At 43.8% G+C, this 18,694-nt stretch overlaps 1 protein-coding gene across 1 annotated transcript in view; it reads left to right on the top strand.

Moving 5' to 3' along the window:
• The window catches only part of fstl4 (follistatin-like 4), a gene marked incomplete at both ends in the record, with an annotated part of 526,243 nt that overhangs the window by 234,581 nt on the left and 272,968 nt on the right, over positions 1 to 18,694 (top strand).

Here is an 18,694-nt window from a genome sequence, read left to right as displayed (position 1 = left end):
GAGTGTGCTCTGAAACACCTTCAGTCCTCACACGAAAACACTGTCATTCTTCCTGCATTACTGTTTCACTCCTCACGCGTCAGTCATCGCACAATACGGCATCACTCATCAGTCATCAGTCCTCATTCCTCAGTCCTCACTCGTCAGTCCTCACTCGTCAATCATCAGTCATCACTCCTCACATCTCACACGAAAACGTTGTCATTCCTCCTGCAAACTAGCTGTCAGTCATCGCTCCTCACGTCTCACATGAAAACGCTGTCATTCGTTGTTTTTGTTGTTCTTCCGTGTGTGATGGGGAAACCGCAAGAATGCCTCTGTGAATTTAGCAACAATTTTTTACAACTTCACTTCCGGTTGAATGATTTTGCCTTCAAAATAAAAGCGCAAGTTTTTTTATATTTACAATATAGATTAAAGTAGTAATCTATGAGACCCAACTAGTCTAGTCTATTGTCATCAAACATTAAACTAGATGTTCCTCTTAGTGTTACTATGTTAATTCTGTTGGGTCTCATAGATTACTACTTTAGTTTTTTACTCTCAAGAGTTCCAGGAAGTAAGGTCCTGGATTAAGAAGCACTGTCGAGTTGCAGCAAAATGGACAGTTTGTGTTGTACTTGGAAAGTTTTTTTTTTCTTGAATCAAATTGTACATTATCAGCTTTATTTTAGCATGCAAAAGTAACACGAGACCCATTCCTGGCTGTTGGCTAATGAGTCTCCCATTTTGGTCCTCCGCTGACGCCACTCTCTCTCTAGAGGACACTAATCTTAACAAGCCGCTTGGTACAGACACGCTGCACAGCGTTTGATACACTGTAAAAACCACTCATCTTAACAAGGCTTTTAAAGGTGGGCATGTTTAAAATGCATTATTATTATTAGTAGTAGTAGTAGTAGTATCATCATTATTGTTATTTTTATTATTATTATTATTATTACTATTTATTATTATGTATTATTATTCGTAGTAGTAGTAGTAGTACAGTAGTATTATTATTGTTATTATTATTATTACTAATTATTATTATTATTATTATTATTATTATTATTATTATCATCATCATCATCATCATCCACCACCGATGTGTAGCACCCAGAGCATGTGAGCAGAATGGAGCGGTGATAATTACCGCTCCTCGCTCCCGGATCGGCCCTTTCCACCCGCTCCAGCGCTCACGGCCGCTCCGCTCCAGACCGCTCTCCGCTCGATACAGATTTCACCCGCTCGCACTCACCGCTCAGCTCCGCTCAAAAGAATAAAACGATAAAAAGGCCAGGGTGTTTTAATTTGCGTTTAAAAGCCTGGGCAATGGGCATTGCTCACTACAAATAACATGAGCTCAGCAGTCGGCTGCATGTTCGTTTCTCTTCCTTCTTGTCTCGCAGCAGCTGGCAAGAAGATATTGGGCGTGCACATGGCCACGCACCGATGCATTCTGGTTCGAACATGTTGTGATCGAAACTGGAGCGGGACTGAGCGAGTGATCGGTGCCGCTCCAGCTTTCGCTCCGGTACCGCTCTGGTCCCCGCTCACCGCTCAAGCCAAAATCCCCCCGCTCGCTCCACGCTCCGCTCACATGCTCTGGTAGCACCCGCCTGAGTGATGCACGGTAGCCAGTTTGCGCCAGAACGCTCACCACACATCAGCTATTACGGTGGAGAGTTGAGGACTGAATGTCTCAATTATGTAACGAGGGATGATTACTGTAGGTGGCCATGATTGAAGGAAGGCCTGTTTGGGAATTTAGCCAGAGCACCGGGGTTACACCCCTACTCTTGCGAAGAGTGCCGATGGGATCTTTAATGACCACAGAGAGCCAGGACCTCGGTTTAACGTCTCATCCGAAGGACGGTGCTCCCTCACAGGACAGAGTTCCTGTCTCTGCCCTGGGCATTGGGGAGATTATGCATCAGACCAGAGGGAAGAGCACCTCCTACTATTGTTTTTCATAATTAAGACCATGTTTCCCATAAAGCCTGTTGCTTCCTGCCATAAAGACAGGGTTAGGGTTAGCCCCCGTTCACACTATACGCCAAAGCAACACTCAACCTATGCTGAACCCACAAGTTTCATTTAGGCGTCCTTGTTAATAGGCGAGGTCGTTCACACCACCTGCGCGTGTGTCATGCTGAATCCACGCCGAAGCCATGCTCACGCCTTGCTCAAGCGCTCGTTCAGGATTCACGCCTATTTTCCAAGCGTGACGCGTCAAGCCTGGCATGAAGTCAATGGGAGTTGTGGGTGGTTCAAGGCGTGCCGAACAGGCGCTGAGAGGAAAAGAGAAGGCTTCTTGTGTGAACGGTTAGGCGTCTGTTCAGCTTGTGCCTGCTTCAGGCTTCAGTTCTACTTACGTTCGGCGTCCTGTGTGAACAAGGGCTTAGGGTTACGGTTAGGGTTCGTGTCGACCACGCCGGCACCATCTTGAAGTGTTGTTTAGAAAGGATCAACCCCGGTCGACCAGTTTATGAAACATAATTAAAAATGTTTATCAGCCTCGCTGACTTTCAAAACCCTAGTGCGAGTGACTGCAAGACTGTCCAGTGACGGTGAGTGAGTTTGAAATTTCGGTGCGACACTTGTAAAGTCCTTCTTGGATGACCTTTTTGTGGCTTGAGGGTATAACTGTGAACCCAGACTGCTGGTCTGTCAAAGGACGCTGTATTCAGCTCGTATGATCTGAATTGCCAGCGCTCCTGCTAAGGGCTATGCATGTAGGTAACGCCATAGCTCAGTAACACCTTGACGAAATTTCTTCACATTTGGCTCAAACATCAACGTCTGGACAGACATGCATGTCGAGTTTAGTAGTTTATTTCTTCATTATTTTAGAATATCCTCTATTTGCCCTCAGTTGATGGCCCTGGTACTCCGAGTAATTGGAGGGCTGCATTTGGGGCTCTGGCTTCATTTTAACGTTTGAAAACATTTCAACAGAAATAGAGGAGGTGACAACACAAAGCAAACGTTCCACAACACGTCGCCACCGGCCAAGCTGTATCACTGGCATCAATGGAAATCATGCTGTTTCTGCCAGAGATCGATTCACTCCGAATGACAGAATTAAATATTTTGTAGTCTGGCTTTGACGGCCGTGCCACCGGGTCAAGGTTGTCTGGGAAACGACGGCTAAGCGCCGACATTGGCAGTCAGTCGGTGAGCTTTTATTTTTTATCTTTGTTATGCCAGGCGCTCTATTCATCTCCTGCTGTAACTCTTTTCAATTCAAGTCGGCGTGCTCACTTAGCAGTTGGCCGTAATCACAAACACTGACTTCTAAATCATTTATAGTGGCACTCTTAAAGTTGGTTTAATGAGCGCTTTATTGTGCAATTTTAATGGTTTTCATTCAGAAGGTTAACCAGAGATATTATAGTGGGAGATATTACCACTCCTTCCATGAGTCTATAATGTGTGTTGTTTCCTGTGTCGTAAAACAGAACGATATGCAGTAAACACACACATAAACGCACACACACACATTTTGAACCTCTGTGTCGAGCCAGAGTTTTATCTGCATCACACTTCCCTCTACTTCTTACTGCGTCGATATCCTAGCAACTCCAAATCAACACTACTGTAGGTTACTGTGTGGATCACCTATAGCAAATCATTGCATTCTCCACTCCTGGACTATCACTCATTAGCAAAACTGCACCCTCAGCATGGTGCAGGCAGCGATATTATCCAACATACACACACACACACACACACACACACACACACACACACACACACACACACACACACACACACAAACACACACACACACACACACACTGGTCACTTCATCACAGCTTCGATTCCTGCTGTAACATGGCTAGGTAGGCTGGGGCTTCTGCTCATTGAAGGTGTTCACGCTTGGGGGGGGGGGGGGCTTTTAAATGCTGTTTACTGAGTGACGTTAAGGCTGACTGAGTCACTCTCTCATCCGCTCCACTTCGTTAATCACTCCCCCCCCCCCCACACACACACACACACACACACACGCAGACACCCACACACACACACACACACCCACACACACACACACACACACACACACTACTTAAGCGCATTCTCAGCGACAGCAGTGTTTGACAGTCGCATCACGCACACACTTGTTGGCCTCTAATATCCCTCCACTTCTTGGCGGCTTGTTTTCTCCAGCTCAGGCTCGTATTAAAACCGTAATTATAATCCGGATGGGCACGGATATCAAAATAGAAAGTTAAGGCTGGTGGCTTGTCTGGAGTGTGCGGTGTCGTCGTGTCAATGCAGCGTACACACACACACACATGCGCGTGTGCACACACACACACACATGCGCGTGTGCACACACACACATGCGCGTGTGCACACGCAAACGCAGGGGCACATTCAGTCATGTCACATTAGTGAGAGAAGGATTCCTGCCAGAAAGCGCCATGCATAGCTAATCCACATTAGGCTGTTCAGTCGCCACATTAGGTGCTGAACTGCTGAAGTGGGAATGTCACGGTGTCACGGTGTAAGCCACCAAGAGACGGAACACGCTGCAAATCTGCCACGTCGTGAGAGTCCTATGTGCTTCTCTGTAAACGGGGAGTAATTATTGCATGTGACATGTCCGTTGTGTTCAGACAATGTCTTGGATGAACATTTCTGGTTTCAGGATTTTTCTTCGTCGTTTTACGACGATTTCTTGCCAGAAGTCAGGTTGACACGTATCAAGTGACATAGATTGAAAGCAGCAACATGATCTGCCTGTCCCGTGAGATATTTGGACTAAAAGTATCACAACATAAGCTTGATAGGTCTGAAAGGAAGTTAATATCACTTGACAGCTTGCCATTTCTTGCCGTGTTGAGAGACATTAATGAGGCATGGCTTGCAGTGCTGTCAGGCTATTCTGACTGCTGGTGGCATCATTTGCATTTTATAGGTTTTCTTAGTATCAAAACAACACAGTAAGTGCAGAGGTGGTGTAGTGGTTACGTCGTCCCTGCTAGCTTGGTGTCGACTCTGTCCTACTCTGTATGCCTTTCACTATTCTTACTGTCTCAATAAAAATAAAAATAAAACTCATTGCTAAGGTGAAAATACAGCAACAACAAAAAAAGCTAAACACACAAACATTGATATCTGCTCTTGAAAATGCTCTTTTCTTTTATGAGTGGGCAGTCCACTCACCTTTAGCTCTTGTCTTTTAGGAGTGGGGAGAAAGAGTAGAGGTTTGAACTTTGGCCCTTGGAGGCAAATTATTTAATTACTTGTGTTTGGCTGTAGCCTGCCTCTGACCTGATAGTATTGGTGTGTTTGGCTGTAGCCTGCCTCTGACCTGATAGTATTGGTGTAACAGCCTGTTCACACCACACGCTGAAGCAATGCTAAAACTAAGCTCAACCTACGCTGAACCCACAAGTTTAATTTTGACATGTGAACAAAGTGTTTGGTTGTAGCCTGCCTCTGACCTGACAGTATTTGTAAGTGTTTGGTTGTAGCCTGCCTATGACCTGACAGTATTTGTAAGTGTTTGGTTGTAGTATAGCCATATGAAATCCGTTTTATTTTTTTCCAAATTCCATTTTATTTTTTCCCAAATTCCGTTTTTTCCATTTTAATTGTTCTGAATTCTGTGTTTTGCTTTTTACCCTCATTTTACCATCAGAAATAGTGTCTAATATGTGGGGATGAATAAATGTCCACAATTTTCGGTGTCGCGCTGGGAGCCGGCGCACAAAAACGGCGGAGCGCTCCGAAAATAGACGCTGGGTGCGTTAGTCTGTGTGTTAGTGTGGGGATGAGTTTCTCCCAGCTCCGGCATGCAGGCTGTGTGTTAGTGTGGGGGTGAGTTTCTCCCAGCTCCAGCATGCAAGCTGTGTGTTAGTGTGGGGATGAGTTTATCCCAGCTCCAGCAGGAAGAGATTCGTCGCCTGACGCAGGTAGCAGAGATTCGAGCAGAGCCACCAGAGACACTCCCACAGAGGAGGAGTTTGCAGTTGAGGGGGGTGGGGCACGCAGGGCACCACACAACTACACCACGTCACTACATCAGAAAATATTAGCTTCAGAGTCAGTGATGTGCTTGAAATGCTTCATTTCACAAAAGGCTCATTATCTCAGCTTCTAGTTTGAAACGTCTGTTTTTGGTGAAATCAACCTATCTTCTCCGGCTGATAACTAAAGAACGGAAAATGATATCAATAAACTTTTTTTGCTGATGATACAAGAGAGTCTCATCGTTCTTTGGGCGTGTTCGGTGTTTACATAGTAATATCACACAATATTCTGTGGGTCTTGAGTTATCACTGAAAACGCTCTGAAAGGGCTGGCACTGGGAGCATCCGTTTTCCAGAAGTGGCTGGCACTCAATGAGTTAAGCTTCTCATTGTGTGCTTCAAGTAAAGAAAAAAGAACTGTAAACAAAACATTCACTTCAAACATAAGAAGATGCTTCAAATACTATTTTATTTTGAAAGTTATAACAGGAAGTGGTGGCGTTTATCTTTGCTAACTTGAACGAGTCAACGTGAGTCTAGAGAAAGAAGAAATTGTGTAAAAACAGCAAGTGTCAACTGAATAAGAATACACAGCCACAATTGAAACTTTTCCAGCTTGTCCATCATGTGCAAAAGTGGATATATTTCGTCTTTCATTCCCTGTTGCCATCACTACAGTCGGAAGGCTTGACTAGGAAGGCAAGTAACATCAACACTGATAACTGTCTACAAAGTATACAGTCAATTGAGCTAACGTGATCAAGACAGTCTGCAAGTAGTTAACGTTATGCTAACGTTTTAAACGAACAACATAACAGAATTAAATAGTGAGAAGGTCTAACGATGCAGAATCATTCACAGCTGACATCTAACGTTATAGGCTACTTCACCGCTATTGCTGGAATGCTTGGAATGCGCTTGTTAATGCTCTCGTTAACTACAGTTACGTTACTGCAGAGTGACAGAGTCCACTGTATAGCTGCGTGTGAGGGAGAGTGTGTGAGACGTCACCTTATTAACATTATATATTGAATTTCAGCCCAATTATGGCAAATTCTGCAGTATTCCACGTTTTACAGTAGATTCCATTTTTATTGGTCAATTCCGTGATTCCGTCCGCGATTCTGTTAACACAGATTTCATATGGCTCTAGTTGTAGCCTGCCTCTGACCTGACAGTATTTGTAAGTGTTTGGCTGTAGCCTGCCTCTGACCTGATAGTATTGGTGTGTTTGGCTGTAGCCTGCCTCTGACCTGATAGTATTGGTGTAAGTGTTTGGCTGTAGCCTGCCTCTGACCTGATAGTATTGGTGTGTTTGGCTGTAGCCTGCCTCTGACCTGATAGTATTGGTGTAAGTGTTGGGCTGTAGCCTGCCTCTGACCTGATAGTATTGGTGTGTTTGGCTGTAGCCTTCCTCTGACCTGATAGTATTGGTGTAAGTGTTTGGCTGTAGCCTGCCTCTGACCTGACAGTATTGGTGTAAGTGTTTGGCTGTAGCCTGCCTCTGACCTGATAGTATTGGTGTAAGTGTTTGGCTGTAGCCTGCCTCTGACCTGATAGTATTGGTGTAAGTGTTTGGCTGTAGCCTGCCTCTGACCTGATAGTATTGGTGTAAGTGTTTGGCTGTAGCCTGCCTCTGACCTGATAGTATTGGTGTAAGTGTTTGGCTGTAGCCTGCCTCTGACCTGATAGTATTGGTGTAAGTGTTTGGCTGTAGCCTGCCTCTGACCTGATAGTATTGGTGTAAGTGTTTGGCTATAGCCTGCCTCTGACCTGATAGTATTGGTGTAAGTGTTTGGCTGTAGCCTGCCTCTGACCTGATAGTATTGGTGTGTTTGGCTGTAGCCTGCCTCTGACCTGATAGTATTGGTGTAAGTGTTTGGCTGTAGCCTGCCTCTGACCTGATAGTATTGGTGTGTTTGGCTGTAGCCTGCCTCTGACCTGATAGTATTGGTGTGTTTGGCTGTAGCCTGCCTCTGACCTGATAGTATTGGTGTGTTTGGCTGTAGCCTTCCTCTGACCTGATAGTATTGGTGTGAGTGTTGGGCTGTAGCCTGCCTCTGACCTGATAGTATTGGTGTAAGTGTTTGGCTGTAGCCTGCCTCTGACCTGATAGTATTGGTGTAAGTGTTGGGCTGTAGCCTGCCTCTGACCTGATAGTATTGGTGTGTTTGGCTGTAGCCTGCCTCTGACCTGATAGTATTGGTGTGTTTGGCTGTAGCCTGCCTCTGACCTGATAGTATTGGTGTAAGTGTTTGGCTGTAGCCTGCCTCTGACCTGATAGTATTGGTGTGTTTGGCTGTAGCCTGCCTCTGACCTGATAGTATTGGTGTGTTTGGCTGTAGCCTGCCTCTGACCTGATAGTATTGGTGTGTTTGGCTGTAGCCTGCCTCTGACCTGATAGTATTGGTGTAAGTGTTTGGCTGTAGCCTGCCTCTGACCTGATAGTATTGGTGTGTTTGGCTGTAGCCTGCCTCTGACCTGATAGTATTGGTGTGTTTGGCTGTAGCCTGCCTCTGACCTGATAGTATTGGTGTGTTTGGCTGTAGCCTGCCTCTGACCTGATAGTATTGGTGTGTTTGGCTGTAGCCTGCCTCTGACCTGATAGTATTGGTGTGTTTGGCTGTAGCCTGCCTCTGACCTGATAGTATTGGTGTGTTTGGCTGTAGCCTGCCTCTGACCTGATAGTATTGGTGTGTTTGGCTGTAGCCTGCCTCTGACCTGATAGTATTGGTGTAAGTGTTTGGCTGTAGCCTGCCTCTGACCTGATAGTATTGGTGTAAGTGTTTGGCTGTAGCCTGCCTCTGACCTGATAGTATTGGTGTAAGTGTTTGGCTGTAGCCTGCCTCTGACCTGATAGTTTTGGTGTGTTTGGCTGTAGCCTGCCTCTGACCTGATAGTATTGGTGTGTTTGGCTGTAGCCTGCCTCTGACCTGATAGTATTGGTGTGTTTGGCTGTAGCCTGCCTCTGACCTGATAGTATTGGTGTGTTTGGCTGTAGCCTGCCTCTGACCTGATAGTATTGGTGTGTTTGGCTGTAGCCTGCCTCTGACCTGATAGTATTGGTGTAAGTGTTTGCCTGTAGCCTGCCTCTGACCTGATAGTATTGGTGTGTTTGGCTGTAGCCTGCCTCTGACCTGATAGTATTGGTGTAAGTGTTGGGCTGTAGCCTGCCTCTGACCTGATAGTATTGGTGTGTTTGGCTGTAGCCTTTCTCTGACCTGATAGTATTGGTGTAAGTGTTTGGCTGTAGCCTGCCTCTGACCTGACAGTATTGGTGTAAGTGTTTAGCTGTAGCCTGCCTCTGACCTGATAGTATTGGTGTAAGTGTTTGGCTGTAGCCTGCCTCTGACCTGATAGTATTGGTGTAAGTGTTTGGCTGTAGCCTGCCTCTGACCTGATAGTATTGGTGTAAGTGTTTGGCTGTAGCCTGCCTCTGACCTGATAGTATTGGTGTAAGTGTTTGGCTGTAGCCTGCCTCTGACCTGATAGTATTGGTGTAAGTGTTTAGCTGTAGCCTGCCTCTGACCTGATAGTATTGGTGTAAGTGTTTGGCTGTAGCCTGCCTCTGACCTGATAGTATTGGTGTAAGTGTTTAGCTGTAGCCTGCCTCTGACCTGATAGTATTGGTGTAAGTGTTTGGCTGTAGCCTGCCTCTGACCTGATAGTATTCGTGTAAGTGTTTGGCTGTAGCCTGCCTCTGACCTGATAGTATTGGTGTAAGTGTTTGGCTGTAGCCTGCCTCTGACCTGATAGTATTGGTGTAAGTGTTGGGCTGTAGCCTGCCTCTGACCTGATAGTATTGGTGTGTTTGGCTGTAGCCTGCCTCTGACCTGATAGTATTGGTGTGTTTGGCTGTAGCCTGCCTCTGACCTGATAGTATTGGTGTGTTTGGCTGTAGCCTGCCTCTGACCTGATAGTATTGGTGTGTTTGGCTGTAGCCTGCCTCTGACCTGATAGTATTGGTGTGTTTGGCTGTAGCCTGCCTCTGACCTGATAGTATTGGTGTAAGTGTTTGGCTGTAGCCTGCCTCTGACCTGATAGTATTGGTGTAAGTGTTTGGCTGTAGCCTGCCTCTGACCTGATAGTATTGGTGTGTTTGGCTGTAGCCTGCCTCTGACCTGATAGTATTGGTGTGTTTGGCTGTAGCCTGCCTCTGACCTGATAGTATTGGTGTAAGTGTTTGGTGGTGGTTTGCGGTGTGTGACAGGCAGGATAGATGATTGCGTTGGGTGAAAAGGATGGCTATATCTCTGGACGGGGCTTTTTGTTCTCCGCTGCCACCGTCTTCTTTGAATTTATACTCAGCCATTTAGCCCACACTTTTCTCTACAGTGACTTAACGAGTGCAAATAGTAGAATAACACTAGAATAACAGCAAAGACAAAAGTAGCAGTCATGAATTACCATATTTTGCAAGAATAGGTAGTATTGAAATACTGCTCAAGGGACAATGCTGTGTTAGGATTAGAATTGTAGAATTAGAATTGTCTTAGAATTTGCCTCAATTCACCTTTTGAAATAAGGACATGCCTATTTTCATAGCAGCACTTTTAAGATTAGTCAAAGCTATTGCACAAACGTTAACCAAATCAATACTGAAGACACAGAGCTGAAGGTGATAACATGGTTCAAAGTTATTTGACCTTATCGAGTGCCAAACTGACGTAACAGCAGAGGTTAAAAAATGCATAGCAAAGGTTTAAAAAAAAGGGGGGGGGGGAGGCGTGGCACACGGCCCTGGATTCATTGAGGTCGTCTTACTGTAAACTGAGATGTTGTGTTACACATTTTTTGCAAATGGCTGCTCTTAGCGATTGATTGATTCCATAAAAAGTATGGCACTTTTTAATGGACTGGCAACGTTACACTTACAGAGTCGGCAATACTTTAGATAAAGCATGATGAACCTCTATTTTCTTTCCAAATTGTATATTTAGTATTTGGGAAATGAATGAATTAATTGTTCTGCACTGTATTTGCATTGTCCTTCATAGCAGCAGAAATTTTTATTTTACTACAAGCTGATTTGTTTAATATTTTCAAGGATGTTGCAAAGGTGAAGAGGTGCTTGCTTAGATTGGAAATGTTTAGAGGTGCCCAAATTAAAATGCTGTATAATTTGTGCTAACAAGTGGGACGCAATTCTCTTTCACCTCAGCTGGTTTTGAGTATTAAACGTACTGTATGTATTTGCTCTTTTGGCCTCTCTAAGTGAGCATGCGCATGCTCACTTAGATAGTGTCTCTCCCACGGTGAAGGTTGTCTCCTATGGTGAACGTCGCAACATTGTGAGATGAACGCAGCTCTGACCCTGTTACAGCCCCCTCCCTTTAAAGTCATTTGAAACACAACTTAGTTGAGTCATCATCACGTTCATCTTCCTGATGGCTGCAGAGTGCCGAGCTGAAGCCACGTGTGTTTTGGTTTGTAAAGCAGAGCGCTCGGCGGGGGGCGCTCTGTCATGTTGCTACTGTGACGGCTTCATCTGGGACCAGAGGCCATACAGTGAGGAGACATCCATTCATCCATTCATCCATGACTGTAATCTATCAATCCAGCCAGCCAGTCATCCTACTACCCATCTATCCATCAATAGCTGCTCAAAACCTATTAAGATCACTGCTTAATCCTCTCTCTCTCTCTCTCTCTATTCAATTCAACCAATTGAAAATACTTAATTAGCATGGTGATCATATCTCTCTGTTATCAAAGCAATACAAAATTAAAATATAAAATATTGATAAACACACTTGTAATACTTGTTTTGATTTATAACAATAATTTGGAGAAAGATTTAAAAATTATAGAAATAATAAAGCAGAACAGAACAAACGAAGACGAGGCAATAATTGTAATCTGCGTAATTAGTGGAAGTTAAAAACCATTGCATCGCAGGAGGAGCGTCGTTATGGAGCCATACGCCAAACCTTAATCTTGTTTCATTGTATCATTAAAGTTTATTGTGAACCTTCTTGAACTAGTCTCTCATGATTGAATTGTGGTTCTGCCTGGCCCGGTTCGTTGGCAGTTCTGGTTATTACATTATCTCGTCAAAGCCAAAGCCAGCCTCTCACAGCCTGTGGCAGCGCTGTGCCTCCACTGTCCGTCTCCTTGCTGGCTAACCCCCTCCCCCACCCCTCTGCTTGGCATGCAGCTCCAGCCCTATGCTTTAGTTGTGTACACCGAGGTCAGATGGGGTCACAGCAAGACCATTTTAAAGGCGTAAAAATACACTCCTTATTGGCCTAAATCACAAAATGGGGTTGCAGGAGAGAAGAGCGCCCCATCCCTCTAATTGAAACTCTGTAGATTCACTCTATTTTGTCCAAATAAATTTTTTAATTCTGGTGTTGGGTTGGACACTGGTAGGAAAACTAGCAATCAAACAATCCAAATTCAAGCATTATATATACTGTATATATATATATATATATATATATATATATATATATATATATATATATATATATATATATATATATATGCACTGTGTGTGGGTTGTTTAAACAGGATTTTGGAATATCAACGTTCAGTTTTCGAATCTCTCACTGCCATTTGGAGCCACAAACGTGCAGCAGTTGCAGAGTTCAGCTCCTCAGTTCGAATCGCAACTTTGCCCGTGAGGAATCGACCCGGCGGCATCATGTTGCATGCATGTGAAATTACCCTCATTCATTCTGCGGCGACACCATTAACAGGACATCATTCAGCTCCGCGTCAGAATGACATGTTTTATAAATGCACACAATTTGCCTAAACTGTGCCAGTGGAGTTGTAAAGTTGTCCAGGTCATGCAAACAAAACAGTAGATCAGAAGTTGCCGTCCAACTCTCTGTTAGGTTAATCAGGACTCGGGCTGGGTTGCCAGGTGTAACACGTACACACACACACCCACACACACACACACACACACATGCGCGTGAGCGTGCGCGCACACATACGTGCACACGCCTAACACCCTCCAGGCCTCCCCTGACAGCCCTTTATTTGTTACAGTGTGCTTATTAATGAGCACTCTAACTATCCCCATCTTTCTTTCCGCATTTTCCCCTCCCAACTCCCCTTCTCTCTCCCCTCCTCAGCGGTCACGTGGGTCTTGCCTCATTAAGTTGATTTCCTCCCCACAGGTTCATTATGGTGGAAGTATTTGCTGTATGAAATGGATGCCCTGTCCCAGATAGAGATGTCCCCTGGACCGGCACTGGTCCCCTGCCTCATAAACATCAGTCTCCCCTATGAAAATAGAAAGCTCTCTTTGGCCACTAACGTCCCCGGCTGTTGTCGTAGTGGGACATCGTCAAGGATACTGCACCAAAAGAACGGTGCACTCCTATCCTATCGACCACGGAGGGCTTCAACATAGCCAGTGTGTTGAATCAGGCGACGTAGTAATATTATTACTTTTCCCAGAAAGTTTCCTCAATTTCGTTGATAATATTGCAGTTGCCCATTTAAAAAAGTGCAGGTAAATCTGCGACATGTGTGGTTCAGTGCTGTGCGAATCAACGTTATGTGATTCTGAAATTACAAATACTTAGCACAGCATACTCTGGACAGATATGTATATTTAGTATTTAGTATATTTATAGGATAAATAAAGTAATACATACAGACAGGTGACTAATTCAACTTTAAAGGTATAATATGCAACTATTTAATAAAAAAAAACATTTTATATTCTTATAGAAAAGTTTCCCCTCAAAGACATCAATTCTGACCCACACAATGTGGGTATTTTCGTGGTTGGACATTGTTTTGCTGTGTTTATGTGGTCACATGAGCTTGACGATACATAGGGAGAGAGAGTGCCAGAAAACAATGTGGACAATGTTTGTTTGTTTCAATCTTGTGTCCCGGTTGTCCCGGAAGTGATGTCACACACACACACACACACACACACACACACACACACACACACACACACACACACACACACACACACACACACACACACAAGGAGGCATTGTGACATCACTGATGATGTCATCAGTGATGTTGCGAGCTGCAGGGCTAGCTCGGCGAGCTGCAGGGCAGGCGAAGCTTCGCAGCAGGCAAGCCTAGGAATCGAGATGCCTAGTGTTATAAAAGCACAAAATAACCACACACAAACCTCCAAACCATCAAGGTATGAGCTCCAAACAACTTCCTAGTTTGAATTCTGACTTGAAGGGCCACTCCATTGCATGTTTCAAAGTCCTAGTAAGAAGTTGACTCTGACTTTGAATGTAAGCCAACAGTAGAAGCTTGATTGGGTTTCTCTTGACACTCTCAGGTGTTGCTAACATGTCACAGATGGAGAACTTTCCCAGGGCCACCGTTTAAACAAAATGGCTTCCTGTGGCATATTGCCACTCAGCTGGGGAGGCATCAAGGCTGCTTGCAATGATGCCATATATACTGTGCCATTAGCAGAGCGAGCTTTAAGCACACACTGTGCTCACACAGTGATTACTCTCCCATAAGCCTGCCTCTCCCAGTGGTGGGGGAAGGAGAACCAACATCGATACTACAGTATGTAATATAGTATTATGTCTTTCCTGCGCAGTGTTTTAGCAGTTTGCTGATTCCAGGTATCAATATTTTTATTCACATTTCACTCATACATGTAATGTCCTGCCACACGCTATTTTCTATTTCTGGTGTCAAATTCTGTTCTTCAAAAGTTGAAAAAGGTCATTTCAAAAGTACTTGTGTTTGAAAGGTCTCACATTTCATGTACTGTAATAATTGAGTCATGGTGCCTTCCTCAAGAATGATTCATTTTGACATTGATACAACTTTAGTCTTCAACTTTAGTCTTATTTCAACATACAAACGACCCAAAAGATTAAAGAAAAAAGAAAAAAAAAACATTTTGTACTATTTTAAATCATTTGAGCCTAGATGAGAAAGGAAAATCCCGCACACTGACTTCACTTCAGACTTTTATTTAGCAACGTTTCGGTCACAACAAGACCTTCATCTGGCAAAAGTAATTCCTGAATGCAGACAGCAGTCATATATAGGCACAATGGGGTGTCGCAGCAACCAATCACAGTCAGGCAATCAGGCTGCCAACGGTGCCTAATAGACACTGCAGGTGTCAGTCAATCATAATACATAGAGCAATCAGGATACATGAGGATCAGCCTTCACACACCTATACATTGACCCAGTAATAAAAATAAAGGGAAAATGATTAAAAGTTCCCAGTAATAAAAGGAAACTTGAAAATGCTAATCCCAGTAATAAATAAATAAAGGGAAGAAGCTTAAAATACACAGTAAGAATTTTTATATATCAAATGGGCTATTGATTAAAAAGTTTCCAGTAAAATGTATAAAGGGAAACTTAAAATCAAAAAAGGCCATTGTTCCCAGTAAGATATAAATAAAGGGAGACTAATAAACAAATACCCAGTAATAAAATTAAGTATAAAGAGAGAATAGAAAAATAGCAAATGCGAACTATAAATACAATATCAATCAACAATGGAATGCAATAAATATCGATTAAAATTCAGAGCATAATGTTGAGTTGTAGTTCGTCATTTAAACCTTTTGGTGTTAAAGTTTGGAGGTAAAAAATCCAAAAGGCCTCTCTTTTTTTGAGGAGAAGGTCATGGTTGCCACCTCTAGGTGGCAGGGGAACCTGCTCAATGCCACAAAAACGTAATGAGGCAATATCATGGTTGTGATCATTAAAATGGACAGCAATAGGGTAAAGACGATCGTTTCGTCTAATAGAGCTCTTATGTTCGCTAATTCTCTGTTTTAGTTTGCGAGTCGTCTTCCCCACATAGGCTAGTCCACAACAACAAGTAATGAGGTACACAACATGAGTAGAGGCACAAGTAATAATACTCTTAATAGGGATTTGTTTACCAGTGTGGGGATGGTGAAAAGAGGTGGTCTTGAAGGTGTTGTGGCATTGGGCGCAGTTACCACAGCGATAATTCCCATTAGCTATAGGAGCAAGGAGAGTCTGTCTCGGTTGTGGGTGATTATTAAACGAGGCATGTACCAGACGGTCCCTTATGTTTTTGGCACGTTTATAAACAAAGAGGGGTGGATGCTTAAAAGTGTCTGATAGTTCAGTGTCAGATCTTAAAAGATGCCAATGTTTCAAAAAAGTAGCTTTTATGAGGTGAGAATGGGCGGAAAAAACCGTAGAACAAGTAATAGAAAAGTCCTTCTCACGTTTCTCACTTGTTTTCAGAAGATCGAGACGGGGTTTGTTTAATGCTGCAGTGTAGGCCGCGTCGACCCAATCAACAGGATAGCCCCGTGAACAGAATTTAGACTTCATGTCTGCAGATTTGTCAATATAGTCCTGTGTGGTGGCACAGATCCGTCTCAATCTATAAAATTGGCTTTTTGGTAGGCCTCGTTTGAGAGGGGTAGGGTGTGCGCTAGTGGCCAACAACAAAGTATTTCTGTCTGTCTCCTTACGAAATCATTTGAGCCTGAAACAAAAACGTTTGTCTGCTTCCCAGACAGTACCTTTCTTCTTCTTATGCCATCTCTGCGTTTTTGTGAGCATAGCATCATAGACTGCCTATTCATCCTTCACTATCTGTCTTCACACACGCACGCACTCAAGCGCACACACACACACACACACACACACACACACACACACACACACACACACACACACCTACACCTCTTGGATAGGCTGCATGGGTTTAGCTTTCAGCATGTTGCCCAATCTGGTGCACACACCTGGCTGTACCATAATTGACATGTGATCAGTGTTGGGCAAGTTACTTTCAAACTGTAATCTACTACATATTACTAGTTACTTTCATTTGAAAGTAATACGTTACTTTACACTATTACTGTCTGTGTAGAGTAACTCATTACCTATTACACTACTTTTGCATTACTTCAACCAAAATAACTGCAGTAGCAGAATGACATCGCCGCACGGCCGGAACCATCCCAAAAAATGTTTTCAACCGTCTTGAAGTCAGTGTAAACCGTCCAAATTTCAAAATGTTGGAAATGATTGTATCTTTATTTAAATATGTGCTTTGATTAAAATAAAAAAAGTAACTCAATTTGCAACTTGTGTTACTTGACAGAGTAACTGGTATAATATTACTGAAATCATATTGGTAATAAGTTATATTACTGAGTTACTGCTAAAAGTAATACATGTAATATGTTACTTTTGTAAGGAGTTACCCCCAACACTGAATGTGTGAAATGAGTGGGTAAATTGAAATTGCAGTGCCATTTGGATGACAATCTCTTTATTTTTCATGACAATCTCTTTATTTTTCTTTCTCTCTCTCTCTCTCTCTCTCTCTCTCTCTCTCTCTCTGTCTCTCTCTTTCTCTCTCTCTCTCTTTCTCTCTCTCTCGCTCTCTCTCTCCCTCCCTTCTCAAAGTAATTACCAGATCTCTAATGTTGAGCTTGTAAAAGCTTTTTTCTGCGGAAGCCATTTTGGCCTGTGTCCCATCTCTTGTTCGGTTAACGGTTAACGGTTTTTGGGAGCTCTCAATCTCCATGGCCCTGCTTTTATTGCCATTCATAACGCCACTCTTAAAAAAGGTGGCATTGACACCTGCCTGAGAACAATAGAGACGTTAGAATGTGACAAATGAATGAATTTGGCCCATCCCCTTCCCCTCACTATGCTTTCATCATTTTAATGGCAGTGTAAAAGGGAAATACAGTAGATATGGTTGCCAGTGCGGCTGCACCCAACTTTGGAAAACTTTTGCTTATCAAACATGTTTCTGTCTGAGTCTGGATCCAATTACAAACAGGCGAGAAGAGAGGGGGCGTTATTAACCTCTCTTAAGGCAGGAGTGTTTTAGAAAGCAATCAAGTAATGCATGTTTGCCAGGCGGCTCTCTCTCTCTCTCTCTCTCTCTCTCTCTCTCTGTGTGTCTCTCTCTCCCTCTGTCTCTCTCTCCCTCTGTCTCTCTCTCTCCCTCTGTCTCTCTCTCTCCCTCTCTGTCTCTCTCTCTCCCTCTGTCTCTCTCTCTGTGTGTCTCTCTCTCCCTCTGTCTCTCTCTCTCCCTCTGTCTCTCAGTCTCCATGCAAATCTATCACTCCTCCTTTATAGACTACTTTCCTCCCATCTATCTTTCATCCTAATTTTTCTCTCCTTGCCCCCAATATGGTGCAGACTGCAGACAGGGATTTGAACGACTCTGCCAAGCTTCTCTCTATGTTCCCCGGTCTGTGTTAAATTGGTTCAGAGCTTAAGTGGAGTGAGAACCAGTGGGGGAAGGAGGGGGGGGGGGGGGGGGTGGAATACATGCATCACCTCCAGACAAAGTGACCCTATAGATAAGAAAAATATATATACATATTTCTTTCTCTCTCCTACAGAAGCTGTGTGTCTCAAGTGCACATTACAGTCACATTGCACACAGCAGATTAGACCCACCTACAGAAGCTGTGTGTCTGAAGTGCACATGACAGTCACATTGCACACAGCAGATTAGACCCACCTACAGAAGCTGTGTGTCTGAAGTGCACATGACAGTCACATTGCACACAGCAGATTAGACCCACCTACAGAAGCTGTGTGTCTGAAGTGCACATTACAGTCACATTGCACATAGCAGATTAGACACACCTATAGAAGCTGTGTGTCTGAAGTGCACATTACAGTCACATTGCACACAGCAGATTAGACCCACCTACAGAAGCTGTGTGTCTGAAGTGCACATTACAGTCACATTGCACACAGCAGATTAGACCCACCTACAGAAGCTGTGTGTCTGAAGT

The sequence above is a fragment of the Poromitra crassiceps genome (assembly GCF_964638095.1).
Source record: "Poromitra crassiceps genome assembly, chromosome: 1".
NCBI lineage: Eukaryota > Metazoa > Chordata > Actinopteri > Beryciformes > Melamphaidae > Poromitra > Poromitra crassiceps.
This window is presented reverse-complemented; position numbering and strand designations above follow the sequence as displayed.